We start from the raw sequence: 15,367 nt of genomic DNA, 5'->3' as shown, positions 1-15,367 counted from the left end.
TAGAAGAATTTATTTTTTAAAACACATTTGTAAGTAATTAATTTGTTCTTAAATTTATCAAGAAAAATAATAGTTCTGAATAGAATATAAATTGATGATTTAAAAAATAAACCATTGATTTTGAAAAATAAACAATCACTACAAATTGCAATTCTCGATAAAATAAATAATGAAAATTATAAATTGTTATTAGAAAGAATACTTACAGACCAAGAAATAGTTTTTATAGTAATATTTGGTCATAGAAATAGATAAAAAGGAAATTCTATAATCTTTTCAAATTTCATCAAACTATATAGGAACCTATAATCAACATAAATGAATTATATCCACTAAAATAAGTAATTGTGAATCAAGATTAAGTATGTGTTTGATAATGTGATATAGGATGTTTTTTAATTAAAAATATATTAAAATAATATTTTTTTTTATTTTCTATATAAACAATAGAAAACACCTAAAAATATATTGATTTGATATTTTTTAAAACGAAAAGCAATTTAAAAAATCCTTTAACAACCAGGATTAACCACGAAAATAAACTATCCACGAACGGATTAAATAATAGTGGAATCTTTGGATATTTTATGAACTTTTCGAGACCTTAAATGCCAGGAATATTAATGAAAAAGAGATTGATGGATCCACTGTCGAGGACCAAGATATTCATTGAGAAGGAAGGAAGGAAGGAAGGAAGGATGGCCCTGCCTTGACGAATACTTCTGTGAAAATGTTCCCTCAGCTACAGATAAAATAGCGATTATTATAAGTTATGAATGTTTTTTTTCACAAATTAAATAGTTAATGCTACAAGTAGCTAGATATTCACGGGTATTAATAGATTGCTAGAGGAGACATGATCACATATATTTCGTTAATTGATTGCTAGAGCAGACATGATCACATGATTGATTCTTTGAATCTCCCTGCGCAGAAACAGCACGTGACTTCCTAGGTAAAAGTAAAGCCCTAAATTTTTTTAATTTTTTTTATTAATGTGGATATTCGAGCAGCTTGCACGTATCTCGATTAATTTCATAAACTTTAAAATTAACGATCATGTAAACCTCCATTGATCATCATATTAGCAACTATAAAGTTCGAACCTGAAATCACAAGAAGAACAAACTTTTTAGTCTCAAACTATTACCACTGACCACCTACTATATAGTTAATCTCTATTGTTTTTTATTAGTATTTATTGCTATTAAAGATATTATCTTTATATTTTTCGTCACGCGCGGTAAGATCCATTTTTCAATAACATTATTTATCAATAATATTGTAAAATGTTCTATCCTAAATAAATACCCTTAATATTTTTTTATTCTTCTTATCCAGAAATAATTAAGTATCATATCGCACAACCAATCCCAAGCGGTGAATGATTAGTCCATGTCTCATTTCAACTTTTATATATATATATATAAGGTATTCCTCCTGTCTGTGTTTTTTTGGGCCCACACGTTCATGGTAGCAACTGGCAGGTGGGAAATTCACAGAGAAGCAAAGGGAGACCCTTGCAAGCAGACGAATTCCATTACCCACTTCCATGAAGCTTGGGAACTGAGAAAGCAATTTATCTTTAATAAATTTATCTTTTTTTTTTTTAAGTTGGCAGTGGTTATTCAGGTATTCTTTGATGGTGCAGTAATGTTTATTTTTTAAAATATTTTTAATTTAAAAATATATTAAAATAATATATTTTTATTTTTTAAAATATGTTTTTTATATTAGCATTGCTAAAAATTTAAAAATATTAAAAAAATAATTATTTGTTTTTTAAAAGCAAGGCAAGGCTGCGACACCAGACGGGCCTGCATATCGCTATTACATGGCAACCACAGCGTGGAAATCGCAAATTATGTCATCGCAGTATCAATAGATATATCATCTCTTTTCGTTACATGCGATCAGACCAAGCACTCTTGTCTTTATCCTTTTCATTTTTTTATCCAGCCTCAAATATATTATTAAATTATTGTGCTAGTCTCAATTTTATACTAAGACTGTTTTTTTATATCTATTTTATTGTTAATTTATTTTGATTTTTTAATGAGAACTTATGTTAGATTCATTTAATAAAAAATGTTAAATTTAGTATAAAATTCAGTCTCAACCATATTGAATGGACTATCTACCATTCAATTTATCTACTCAACCCACGTTTTGAATGAGAAAAATATTGGAAGGAAAAAAATGGTTAATATTGGATTAATTAACAAGTGAGAAATTATATGAGAGTATATAAATACTGGTTTTTTAAAACGATTTGTGTGATATAATTTTAGATTTTTTATTTTTTGTTTTTAAAGATCAAATTTGAAAATAAAAATAAAAATAAAAATAAAACTTCCTTTTGTTTTCGTTAAAAAAAACTTATTTAAAAAACGACTATTTTTTCTGATTATAATTTAAAAAATCTGAAAACAAAAACAAACAATATTAAACAAACTCTTGCAAGAAATTACATGAGAAGGACACACATGAATGAGTTTCCAGGGTCAGATTGTTCAGATTTCTCAGTGGGGCACACAAATGTGAAGGTTTTAGTGTATGATTTTCATTGTCCTTTTTATGGTTATGGTTGTGATTTAAAAAAATAAATTTAAAAAAACTAATTTTTTTATAATAAAATAAAAAATAAAAATTACACCATATTTTTAACAAAAAAAAATAAATTTAAAAAAATATATAACAAAACCTAAAAGACCTCCTGTGACGCGTGTAAAGACTATGGGAACATGTGTTCTGACCCACCACGGAACAATTTTCGGGACCATATTTATTGAGAGAGGATACGCATGACCCGGTGGCTCTTCCTTTCTTTAGAAGGCAGGGATGGAAGGAAAACGCATCGTTTCTGTTGGCAGTTGCAAATTTGAGTTTTCCACAGGGAGTTTGTCATGGCTAAATTGTATATTGCTAGTGTGTAGTAAGCAACAAATGGCATGTCTAGCGAGTCGCACGCACATGCATTATGTCTAGAGTGACAAGTCTCCCTTGGCGGGCATATCTAATCAAAAGTATGGGAGAGTAGGTTTGAACAATGAAAAAAAAAGGTTGAAAAGTAGATGATTAAGAATCTTGAAGAGTCTTCGTGGTCGCTACATCGCTCCAAATTTGAACAACTGAAACTAATAATTCAGAAGTCTCGGCATCCCTCCATGTTCAATGTGGCTATAATATTGTATAATTTAAGCGCCGAATTTATATATATATATATATATATATATATATATATATATATATATATATATATATATATATATATTCCATTTCTTTTAGTACTTACGGATAATTCATAAAATGATGATATCCAAAAATGAGAATTTTTGAGTATTTCACTTCAATATTCCTTTCTATAAAGTTCACGAAGTTGATGATTGGTGATACAAGACCTCACATCAGCAAAACAGTCTCTTTTGGTGGGATTTAGAGACCCTTCTATGATAAAATCAGTAATTTTTAATAAGACATTGCAATAAATTAGAGAATTAGCTTTAAGTTCTAAGAATAATAGTGTTTGTTCTTAGTTGTGTATGATAAATATTCTAAAAATAAGAATATGGATACTTTAGATAATAGAAAAGGTGGGAACCATTTACCTGGATGGTTCAGATGGTATATATACAACCTATGCACTTTGTCATGTTGCTTAAATGAAGGGGTTGGAATGTATTCTCCTCCTAACAGTATTAATAAGAGATAAATATTCCTTACACAACATTAATAAGGGATATATATCCCTTACACAATATTAATGTTGATGAAAATATGGTAGGCCCTTAGAAGACTTTTTATACACCTACAGATGTAGAGAGATGATTATTCTTGACTTTTAATATTTTATATTCATAGACATAAGAATAAACAAACAAATCTGCGTGACCTATTATAGGGCCTAAAAAGATTATCAACTCCATATGTATTTAGTTTGGAATGATTCCAAACTCAAGGGTAATGGGTCTGGCATGATGCTAGACTCATATGCATTTGGGCTTTGCACGTAATTGAATGCAAGGATATTGGGTCCAGCACCTTACCAAACTCACATGCACTTAGACTTAGTGCGTAGCTGAATCTAAGGATGTTGAGTCTGGCACCTTGCCAGACCCATATACACTTAAGCTCGGCGCATTATTGAACCCAAGAATATTTGGATCTAGCACCTTGCCACACCCACATGTATTTAAGCCCAGTGTGTAGCTAGATCCAAGAATAATAGGATTGGCACCTTGTTAGACCTACATGCATATGGATTCCGTAACTAGACTCAATGATACTAGGTCTGACACCTTGTTAGACCCAGATACACGTGGGTTTTGTCAAAGAACCATCTCAACCTAAAAGCTTAAGCTGTTAAGTGAGGTCCCAGGATATGATTTATATTATTCTCTAACACACCCCCTCAAGTGAAAGCCTTTTGGGCTTGAAACTTGCACAAGCCCACATTACCTTGTGCTTAATTTTTATCAAATAAATGGGGATGGTGAGATTCGAACTCGAGACCACTTGGTCATTAAGGCTCTGATACCATGTCAAAGAACCATCTCAACCCAATAGCTTAAGCTGTTAAGTGAGGTCCCAGGATATGATTTATATTATTCTCTAACAGGTTTAGCACGTAGTTGATCCTATAGATATTGGGTATGGCACATTTCCATACTCACATGCATATGGGCTCAATGCATAGTTGATCTCAAGAATATTGAGTCTAACACCTTTCCAGACCCACATGCATTTGAGGTCAGCACGTAGCTAAACCTAGGAATATTGAAACTGACATCTTACCAGAACCACATGTAATTGGGCTCAGCATGTAGCTAAATCCAAGGATATTGGATCTAGAAGTAGGCTAAGCTCATGTCATCAAGGCTTGGCGTTCTGCCAAATCTAGATATATTACGTTATTACCCTGCTTTTGGCTCTTTTAATCATTGGTTTTCAAGCAAACATATCAAATATATATTGATTCATCATAAAATGATCATGTTCCATCCACCTGTATATTTTTAAAATGAACAATAGTTGAAGTGGAATGACAAGTTTTCTAATTCTCATTCAAAGTGGAGTGAGTTAAATCTAAAACTTTAATTTTATTATAAGACTATCATGTCTCCTTCTTTTCGAGTGTATTATTATAAATTCAAATAGTTATTAGTTGAGAAGGCATTTGTTGTTGCTGCATTTTGAATTGTGTGTTGGGTGTATTTTAAAAGTGTATTTAGTTTGGAAATATATTAAATTGATGCTTTTAGTATTTTACGAAGTATTGATGTTAACAAAATTATTTTAATATATTTTCAAACTAAAAATACTACGCACCACAATATACACATGAAAACTTGTTAAACTAGGTAATGATTGAGTGAGGTGTTTTTTTTCTTTTTCATGGTAAGAAGAAAAATAATGATAATCAATCCATTTGAACTGTTGAAGATCACAAAAAATTAAAAAGATGAAAGTCAATTAGCCTTATATTAGAAAAAAATGCAAATAAAGAATCGTTGATCTTTTTGTAAAACAAAATTACATCCAATTTTTTAGAAAGTGTTGATATTGTAGTAGCAATTGTTTTTCATAGTATTTTTTACTTGAAAATGCATTAAAATAATATTTTTTTTTATTTTTTAAAATTTATTTTAGATATCAACACATCAAAATAGTTTATAAATACTAAAAAAACTTATTTTTTAATTAATTTAAAATAAAAAAATAATTCTTTTTAAAAGCATGGCATCACTGAAAATACATCGATGCTCATAATCTTCATCCATTCTTTCACCATTCTCCAATCAAATGGGAGTCCAAGACATCCAAATTGTTAAAGGTATCTGTATCTCTCTATCCTCTACAAAGAACCCTTAATCCTTATTTGTTTTTGCGTTTCAAAAGTGGTTTTGAAAAATTTTGGAAATTTTTTATTTTTTTTACTTCAAATTAATATTTTTTTGGTGTTTTCTAATTATTTTGATGCGCTGATATCAAAAATAATTTTTATAAAATAAAAAATATATATTTTTAATATTTTTTCAAATAAAAAATACTTAAAAAAACAATCACAACCGTCCTACCGATACTCTTTCCAAGTGTCAAGTTGGTGAGCCACTAAGCAATCTATAGATTCCATACAAAAGCCACCAAGCCCCTTCCACGTCCTTGCCTGCTCTAGAGTGGACCCTCCTCTGTTCATGCAGTCCCCATAAAGGTTTCGGCAGATCCTCCATGAACCTTCTGGACCCACAAAAGTGGGCCCGTTTATGTGGGTCCTTCTTTAAGTGGGCCCGTCCGATACATAACCCCGGAATAAACGCTTGTCTAGCATCAAGGCCTAGCACTAATCAAGCAGCTGAGTTTGCTGTCCTTAGATTTATGCCGACCTATAAGATTCTGCCATCTCAGAAAGTGCCGTTAGGTACTCTCATAAAGAACAATATCACATTCTCGTTATCTTAACATGGGTTGTTGGTCGGCTAGCTTAAAAGACGGAAATACCCTCTATCCCTCAATATTCTGGTTAATCATTGAATTCGAGACGTGGCAGCATTTGGGAGCATGATCAAGAATGGGTGATCGTTTTTAGCTGAGAAGTGTTTATTCCGTGGCTTGTCAAGAACTCTTGATTTCCAAGCAATTGCCTCTCTTTTTTTACGTCACGATGATCTTGCAGCATATCTCGGACATCAAGATCAAGACTCTAATTATTCTGACATCCTCGTATAATATTTTCCAGCAGAAAAACAAATATTAAAAACAAATTCACGAACAAAATTTTAAAGGTTAGCGATGGCAGAAAAAAAGTTGAAGAAAAGGAATGGTTGATAAAAATAGTTTTTGGCGAGAAGAATGAAACATTTGAAAATAATCTTCAATTATCTGGCTATGAATGCCGTTGATAATGCAATTGTTATTACAAGTACCGTAAAAACAAAGAAACATGTCTTATGTGTAATCATAAAAAATTTGACAAAAAGAAAAGCAGCTCCTTTTTTTTCATTTTATTTGTTTATAGCTGAATCTTTAATTACTTCTTAAAACACCATTATTGTCTTGTAAATAGTTGAAAATCCATTGTGGATTAAGATAAGGGACTGAGAAAGTTTAAGTAAAAACCTTTTGAGTTTGAAATTTATATAGGTTCACACTATCTTATGTTTAATTTTTATCAAATAAATAAGGATGGTAAGATTCGAACTCGTGACCATTTAATCATCAAGGATTTGATACCATGTCAAAGAACCATCTCAACCCAATAGCTTAACTATTGGGTGAGGTCCAAAATATTATTTATATTATTCTCTAACAATTTTACCAACCACTAGTTTGATAATTTACGGTCACTACTAGAATTTTGTATACTTTCGATGGATTATTTTGTCGGTATTCAAACACTGAATCTATTGGAAATACTTTTACTGATAGATTCATGAATGGTTACTGCTTGTTAGAAAATTTATCATCGGTGATTTTTATTATGTCGGTCATTACATCGATAATATAATCACTGATAGAATTACCAACAGACAAAGCACGCCAAAAACAATTATCGGCATCATTCCTTCGGTAATTTCATTGGTGAATATGACATATCAAAGACATAAAATATCATTTGCAATTCCATTGGTGTTTTACTTTCATATTACCGACGAAATGAACCCATTGATAAGTACATGTTGTCGGTGGTATTTGTTGTAATTTCTTTCCAATTCTCTAGAATTCCTCAAGAGATTTAGCCCATCTATGATTTTGTATGCAATAATGAGTGGCATTTCATGTAATGTTTTATCAACTCTCTGGAACTTTTCAACGTGCTTAGTATGTCAATAAGTCCTTCGGTAATCTGTTTAATTTTTTTAAAAAAATTATAATCAACAGAGCAAACAAAAAATTAAATTAAATTAAAAAAATCAAATATTTATTACAGATTTAAAAAATTCATCAATTTAAATACAATTCATCCAAAAAGAGAGGGGCTGAAGGAGAAGGAAAAGGCGTATCTTCGTTGGAATCGGGGGTGATGAGGTGGACCACATATACCATCCATGTTAGATATCAGCTCCATGTACACTTGCCAAAGTTCGGTCGTCTTAGCACCAAGTCATTCTATCTCAACAGCAAGTCGGGTCATACGAGCTTTAACTTGTTCGTTTACAATCGCTTGGAACTTCAGAGAATGAGTGCTCATAATTGATCGCAAGTATCCAATGGTTGAAATACTACAGGTCCGCAAATCCTTGCTTGTAGTGTTTGAGATACTGTAAACCTGATTTCTATTGGGTCCACCAAAAGATTCAACCTCCAACTATAAATTCGGATCGAGTTTTGGATAGGTCAAAAGATCGTCCTTGTATCTCTCTTGCATCCGCGTGTTATATGTTTCCTAAAAAAAATAAAATAAAAAAACAAGTTAGCAAATTAAAAATAATAATAATAACTTGCAAAAATTGTTTAAACCCAACTTACCATGCACTTCCGAGTTCCGCTATCCACGAGTTATCACAACCTTTTCTGACAATTATCACTTTGCATGTGATTTTGTACAAAAAAGCTTCATTTGTCTTGGTTCATGTCCAAGAGCCATAACCTGCAAAAAAAAAAAACTGTTGTTAGTTAAAAATTTTCATATAGAACAACAATTTTAGAAAAATAGATGTAATAAAAAAAATATTACCATTTGTTTTACATGCAAAACAAATGAAATGAATTACCGATGTGCAAGGTAATTGAATCGCGGGGTTCACAAGTGTTCCTTGCAACTCTCGTTAAAAATTCATTTGTATCATGTAGGGATTGTTCTATCTATAAATGAATTGAAAATAATCTCAATTCTCAACTACTCAAGCGCTCTTTCATGTAACTCTTTATCTCTTCTTTTATTTTTTCACACCGTGTATTGAAAACTAAAAGTATTTTTTTATTTTTTTATAATATTCTTGTTTATTTATTAAAAAATAGTTTTTTTGGGGAAAATAATTTTCATACAAAGTTAATTATTATTTTTATTTGATAGCATCATGATTTTTCATGTACATCTTTTTTATGGGCCCCGTTTGTTTGCTGGAAAGTAGTTTCTTTTTGGAAAGTGAATTCCGGGAAAGTGAATTATTTTCTGATGTTTGGTAGTGTAATGGAAAATAAGTTGGAAAACACTTTCCAGTGTTAAGTTATGTCATGGAAAATGAGCTGGAAAATAACTTATTAATGTTTTAGTTTTTTCAAGTTTATTAAAATAATAAGGAACAAATATTACAAATTAAAAAGTTGAATGAGAATGAAATTGAAAAAAAATAATATAATTTCATAAATTATCTCAAATAAAATAAATAATAATCAAAATAATAGAGATCAAATCTAAAAAACAAAAAAAATTAAAAGATGAAGAAATTAAAATAATAATAATTAACATTTCATAAATTATTTCAAATAAAATAAGTAACAATCAAAAGAACGAGGACCAAATTTGATAGATAAAAAGTTTCAATTAAAAAATGACAAGGGAAAAACAAATAACAATTATAAAAATGAGGACCAAAATTAATATAAAAATTAAATTCTAAGGGATGAAATTGAAAAACAAATATTCAAAACAAAATATATATAGCAATCAAAAGTTTGAGGACCAAATTTGATATAATCAGCAAATAATATGACATTTCTAAATTTTTCACAACTTCCAGAAAATGTTTCCGCCCAAAATAAAAGGAAAACACTTTTATGGAAACCAAGCCAAATTTTTTTTTTACTGGAAAGTGTTTTCCGTTAACCAACTTTTCTAATGACAAACAAACACAGGAAAGTTTAGAAAATGATTTTTCAAAAACCATTTTTCAGATAGCCTAAAACAAAATCTCTTCATGTTAATTATTTATTACTTAATTCTTATGATACATGATTTCTCTTGCTCTCATATTTTAACCCAACGGCCACTATAAAATAATGATGATGGTATAACTTTCAAATCCAAAACATTTTTATTTAAAATATATATTAAAGAATAATATAAAACTATTCTATCAATAATAACGTGTTACGCAAGAAAGACCTGCATAAATCAAAATTTGGTATACTTAAAATTGATGAAATTATGCTGTGAACCATGGGATTTTTTTTCTCCTCCTGAACATGCTATATATCTACCGGTTAGGCTACCGAATCTGAAAGAAATAAATCTCAATAATTTTTTCAACTTTTTATTTCATGGATGAGATATAGCAGTCCTCATCCATGAGCCTAACAAACACGAAAGTAGTGTTTGAAATGAGGAAAACAAGCAACGGCAAAGCCCGGTCAAGAAAGTTCTTGCAGACAAGCTGATTCAATACCCAGTTTCACATAAAAGAAAGAAACTCGGCTCGGTTGAATTGTTTTTGCGTTTTAAAAATATTTTTAATTTTTTTTTTAAATTAATATATTTTTTTATATTTTCAGACAATTTTGATGTGCTGATGTCAAAAATAATTTTTTAAAAATTAAAAAAATATTTTAACATATTTACTAGAAAAAACACTTTAAAAAATAACCGCAACCATACTTGCAAACATTTCAAATCAACAATAACACAAGCTATTAGTTTAGTTGTGGCCAATGATTAGGCGGTTCAAAAACCTTGGCTTTTGCACATGAAAAATCAACATCCCAGCCCAGTTGATACCATGTGACATGTTGAAACAAAGAGAAGAAAAAAAAGGAATCTTGATTCCTAATTTCATGACATGTTCAAGCAAACAAAACCCACAAGTTTTTCAAGTCAAAATAGCGTTCGAGTTACGGGTAAAAGAAGCACATGAGATGTCTACTTCAGCTAGTTTTTGCACGTGTAGCCAATGTCTCCCTGGTCTTCGAGTTCGTGTCACCATTCTTCGAAAGTCCAATGGCGAGGTTTCTTGATTAAGAATCAAAGGGATTGGCATTCTCCTCCGTTTAAAAAGGAAAAAAATGTTTAGCCATATTAATAGTTTTCGGAGGTGTTTGAAACTGTAGTAGCGATTGTTTTTAAAAATATTTTTCACTCGAAAATGTATTAAAATAATATTTTATTTAATTTTTAAAATTTATTTTTAATATTAGCACGATAAAATTATCTGAAAATATGAAAGAAATATTAATTTGAAATAAAAATAAATAAATAAAATTTTAAATTTTTTAAAAAATACTTTTAAAATACAAAAAAACCGACCACTTATCCAAAACACGAGACCTCCTGATTGTGATGGAAAGCAATGCGATTAGAGTTGAAGTCGTGTCCACTAATCGGTGTTTTTATTAGAAGATTTAGACTGGAATTGCTATACTTATTGGAATTAGTCAGGGACAATATTATAACTATAAACTAATTATAGTCTTTGACACGAGTAGAGTGACCAAATCTTCGAGTTGGTGGGATTACCTTACATGGCATCATTCAGGCTGACTATGGTTTGATTATTTTCTCCTTTTTTGATATTTATTACTTTCTTTCAACTTGACACGGTACCTTTGGTAATACAACTCTATGATTGGAAATGTAGTTGTGATTTTTTTTTAAAGTGTTTTTTATTTGAAAATGCATCGAAATAATATATTTTATATTTTTTTAAAATTATTTTTGATATTAGCACATTAAAATGATCTGAAAACAACAAAAAAAATTAATTTTTTTTTAAAAAACACTTTTGAATCACAAAAATAAATAAGATCTTAATATTTTTTAATCAATTTCCCATAAAAAAAACAATTCCGCCTCTCGTATTTAGTGAAAATAAATTGTCCACAGAGGATTAAAATATGGGAATTCCATCGCATTGATTGACCCGGTTCTTTTTTCCCGAGATGCTTTCAGGATAAGAAAAGCAAGGAGCTAAAATCAAATTTTGCCATGCCGCTCGAGTCCAATGCTGTCCATTCGAGATGTTAATAATATATGGACTTATGGACCCGACAAATGGATATGTAGAGCCCCTGCGATCCTCGAGAATCTGAAGTGTATGTGGAATGAACTCCCAAGGGATAAAGGGTGACCCTGTAATTTTGCCCCTCAACAACACGCAAGCTATGGCGTCCTCGGAGTCGGAGAGGAATTTGAACAGATCTTCTTGTGACCACCGAATGTACCTAACGCTACGCTTTACTAATTAGTCGCTTTACTTTTTTTTGCCCCATTTGTTGTCTGATCCTATTTCTTGTACATTTTATTTAACTTTCACTTTCCCCTTTTCATTGCTCGGGTGAATTTCTTACGGTGTTTCTTATTATAATAGCTTTTACTGTTATAGTTTTAAAAAGAATATATTTTTAGTTGTGATTTAAAAAATATATATATATATATTGGATTAAAACTATTATGAGATGGATTTTTATACGCAAATTAGATAAAAAATAAATCTCAACAAATGAAAAGCACATCATTTTAGCGTTTACAAGGCTAAGATTTGAACCGTAGTTATGTGTGGGGTTCAACACAAAAAATTATAACAAAAGCTAAAAGAATTCAGGGTTTCATGGTGCAGTTTCCACGATGAAACTACTATTTTATCGTTGATTGGCAAGATCATTTAGCTTTGTTTTAGGGACACGAATAAATTTTCCACATGACACATTAGTCATTATAAGAATAAACAGGGTTAAATAGTCTTTTTGTATTTTTATTGCACTATGTAATTGCTTTATTACTCTTGATAACAAAAAACATTAAACTTTGATCAATGAGCATTTTAGTCTTTTACTTAATTTTAATCGGTTCAATTAAATCATTGCCCTTGAAATTTGAAAAGCTTTGCCTTTGATTCCAGGGTTCTTTCATCTTTTGCATTTGATTATTTGATAGTTGTTAGCTATTATTAGGAGTAGCATGTTAATTTCATAAATAAGCAAAAAAAAGTTGAAAGTGCGTGAACAGTGTTTGTCGAGTTCAGACAATGTACGGTGTCATCTGGTGACCAAAACCTTACTTTCAGGGCAGCGACCGAAACGTCTCGACATCACCTCCATGTGCAAGTGGTGTGTGTGGCTTGGTTGTTGCTGGTTTGACGTGTATACCTTTTTTTTTCCTCTCTCCTACTTGATTTTTGTGTTGGTCTTAAAAAAATCAAATCAGCCCGAGTTTTGTTGTCCTTAAGATTTTGTCCCTACTCTCTTTATTACAAATTTTCTTATTTATAATAATTTATGAAATTAATGATTTTTTTTTAATTTCATTCCCAATAGAACTTTTTATCTATCAGATTTGGCTCTTATTCTTTTTATTACTATTTGTTTTATTTTATATGTTTTTTTATTTTTTTACAATTCCATCATTTTTGGGTTTTTTTCCTATCAAATCTAATATTTTTATTTTTATTATTATTAATGCTATTTCTCTTACCTTGCAAGATTTTTTTAGATTGATTTTTTTTATTTCATCCCCTAACATTTAATTGGTTAGGTGTTTAGCTTTTTAGTTGGGTTCGAGTCTAGTATTTAATGAGTTGCAGGTTTAAAAAATTAACCCTGATTTACAAAATTGACATGTGCTTCCTTGGCTCCCCCCCCCCCCATGCTTTTTTTTCATCCTCTATCATTTTTTTATTCATTTTCTATGAAATTTTTAGTTGTTTTGAAAATAACACGGGGTTCCTCAAATTTTTTTTTTGTATTTATTAAATTTAGCTTTTTAAAATGATTTTTGTTTTTAAATTAATTGATTCCATCCTCCAACATTTAATTCTTCGGGTGTTGCGTTTCTGGGTTGATCCCGGATCGAGAATTTAACGGATTATAAGTTTGAGAGTTCAACCCGGGTTTACAAGATTTATTCAGGCTTTCTTGTTTTTTTCTTTTTTTAAGCTTTTTTTTTTTACGATTTCATCTTCCAACATTCCTTTTATTTTCTTTCTATAAGATTTATCTTTTTTTTAAATAACAAGGGTTGCCTCATTTTTTTTCTAGTCTTTGTTAAATTTAGTTTTTTTTTTTAAAAATATTTTTTAATTAAAATAAATTTATTGATTTTATCATCCAACAATTAATTTGATAGGTGTTTAGATTTTTAATTTAACTTAGATTTATAATTTAACGAGATATGAGCATGAGGTATCATTTTTTATATCACATAAATAACATTTTTTTATGTTCTTAAAAAATTAGCTCGCCCGCAATGTTGCGCTAGCTATTTATCTGGTATAAACGATGTGTCTAACTATATATTCTTTTTCCCTACGTAATGGACAAAAAAACAAAAACTAACACGAAATCAAACAACTTCTCAGTCATGATCCGAATACCAAAATTAACCTTCCCTTTTCATTTGGTTAAAAGTTACGGTAGTGATGTTTCTTTTCCCATTCCTTTTCGCTATGTCCCAGATCAATCTTAACGTGTAATTTAATTTTCAATTTCTATAAAAAAAAAAACAAATGAAATAATTTTGATCCCTAACATTTCAAATGTTTTCCAATTGGGTACTTGTGTCCACATTGTTGATATCCTTTGAAATCGAAAGAAGGCTCAATTGAGAAATGTGTGAAACATTAGAGTTCCAATTGATACAATTGTTTTTGTTGGGGGACGAGATTGAAAATATTGAGTGCACAAGAAACAAAGTTGATGCATCCCTCTTTGCCTTTTTTTTCACCTAAAGAAAGATCTGGGGCTTGGGTTACGTGTGGGGTGCGCGTCAAAAATGAGAGGCGAGGCACTAGGTGTCAAGCTGTCAGCATTTAACGTAGCGTTAATTCCTGCCGATTCCATAGAAGATAAGATTTAGCTTTGCCAATGCCAGAGAAGGGCGACTGGTCCTGGTCTTCGTATTGAAAGTTTGAAACCTTCTCGATCCAAGCTTACCCCAGTCACCACCCTCTTTCCTCTTTTTTCTCGTGAGATATCTAGTGCCTCGTTAGATAAGATTATCTTTTTGTGCATAGTACATAGTTTTTTTTAAAATATTTTTTATTTAAAAATTTATTAAAATAATATTTTTTATTTTTTAATTTTAATTTTAACATGTATATTTATATATATATCAAAATGATTTTTAAAAAAATTGAAGCTCTAACAAAAAAAACAAAAAAAAACACACTGCCCAACCATATTGCCAAACGCACTTTAAAGGCTTGGAGACCGAGGAGGTCACCTTTTTCAAAAAACTTCTCCATGCAAAACACCCGGCTCAACCCCACACGCCCTTTTAACTTGTTTTTCTTTTTCCGTCGTCACGTACTGGGCCCGGAATCTGATCATTCAATGAAAAAAAAAATGAAAAACATTTAAACTTCCTAATCAATCTCTACTCTTCTGTGTTGTGAAATAATTTACTGTGAGTGATTGAAAAAGTTACCATAAAGAAAATATTATTTATATATTAAATTCTATTTTTAACAATTTAAACTATAATTATTAAACCCGGTCCGAG

This window comes from Populus trichocarpa, chromosome 4 (genome assembly GCF_000002775.5).
Source record: "Populus trichocarpa isolate Nisqually-1 chromosome 4, P.trichocarpa_v4.1, whole genome shotgun sequence".
Lineage (NCBI taxonomy): Eukaryota > Viridiplantae > Streptophyta > Magnoliopsida > Malpighiales > Salicaceae > Populus > Populus trichocarpa.
This window is presented reverse-complemented; position numbering follows the sequence as displayed.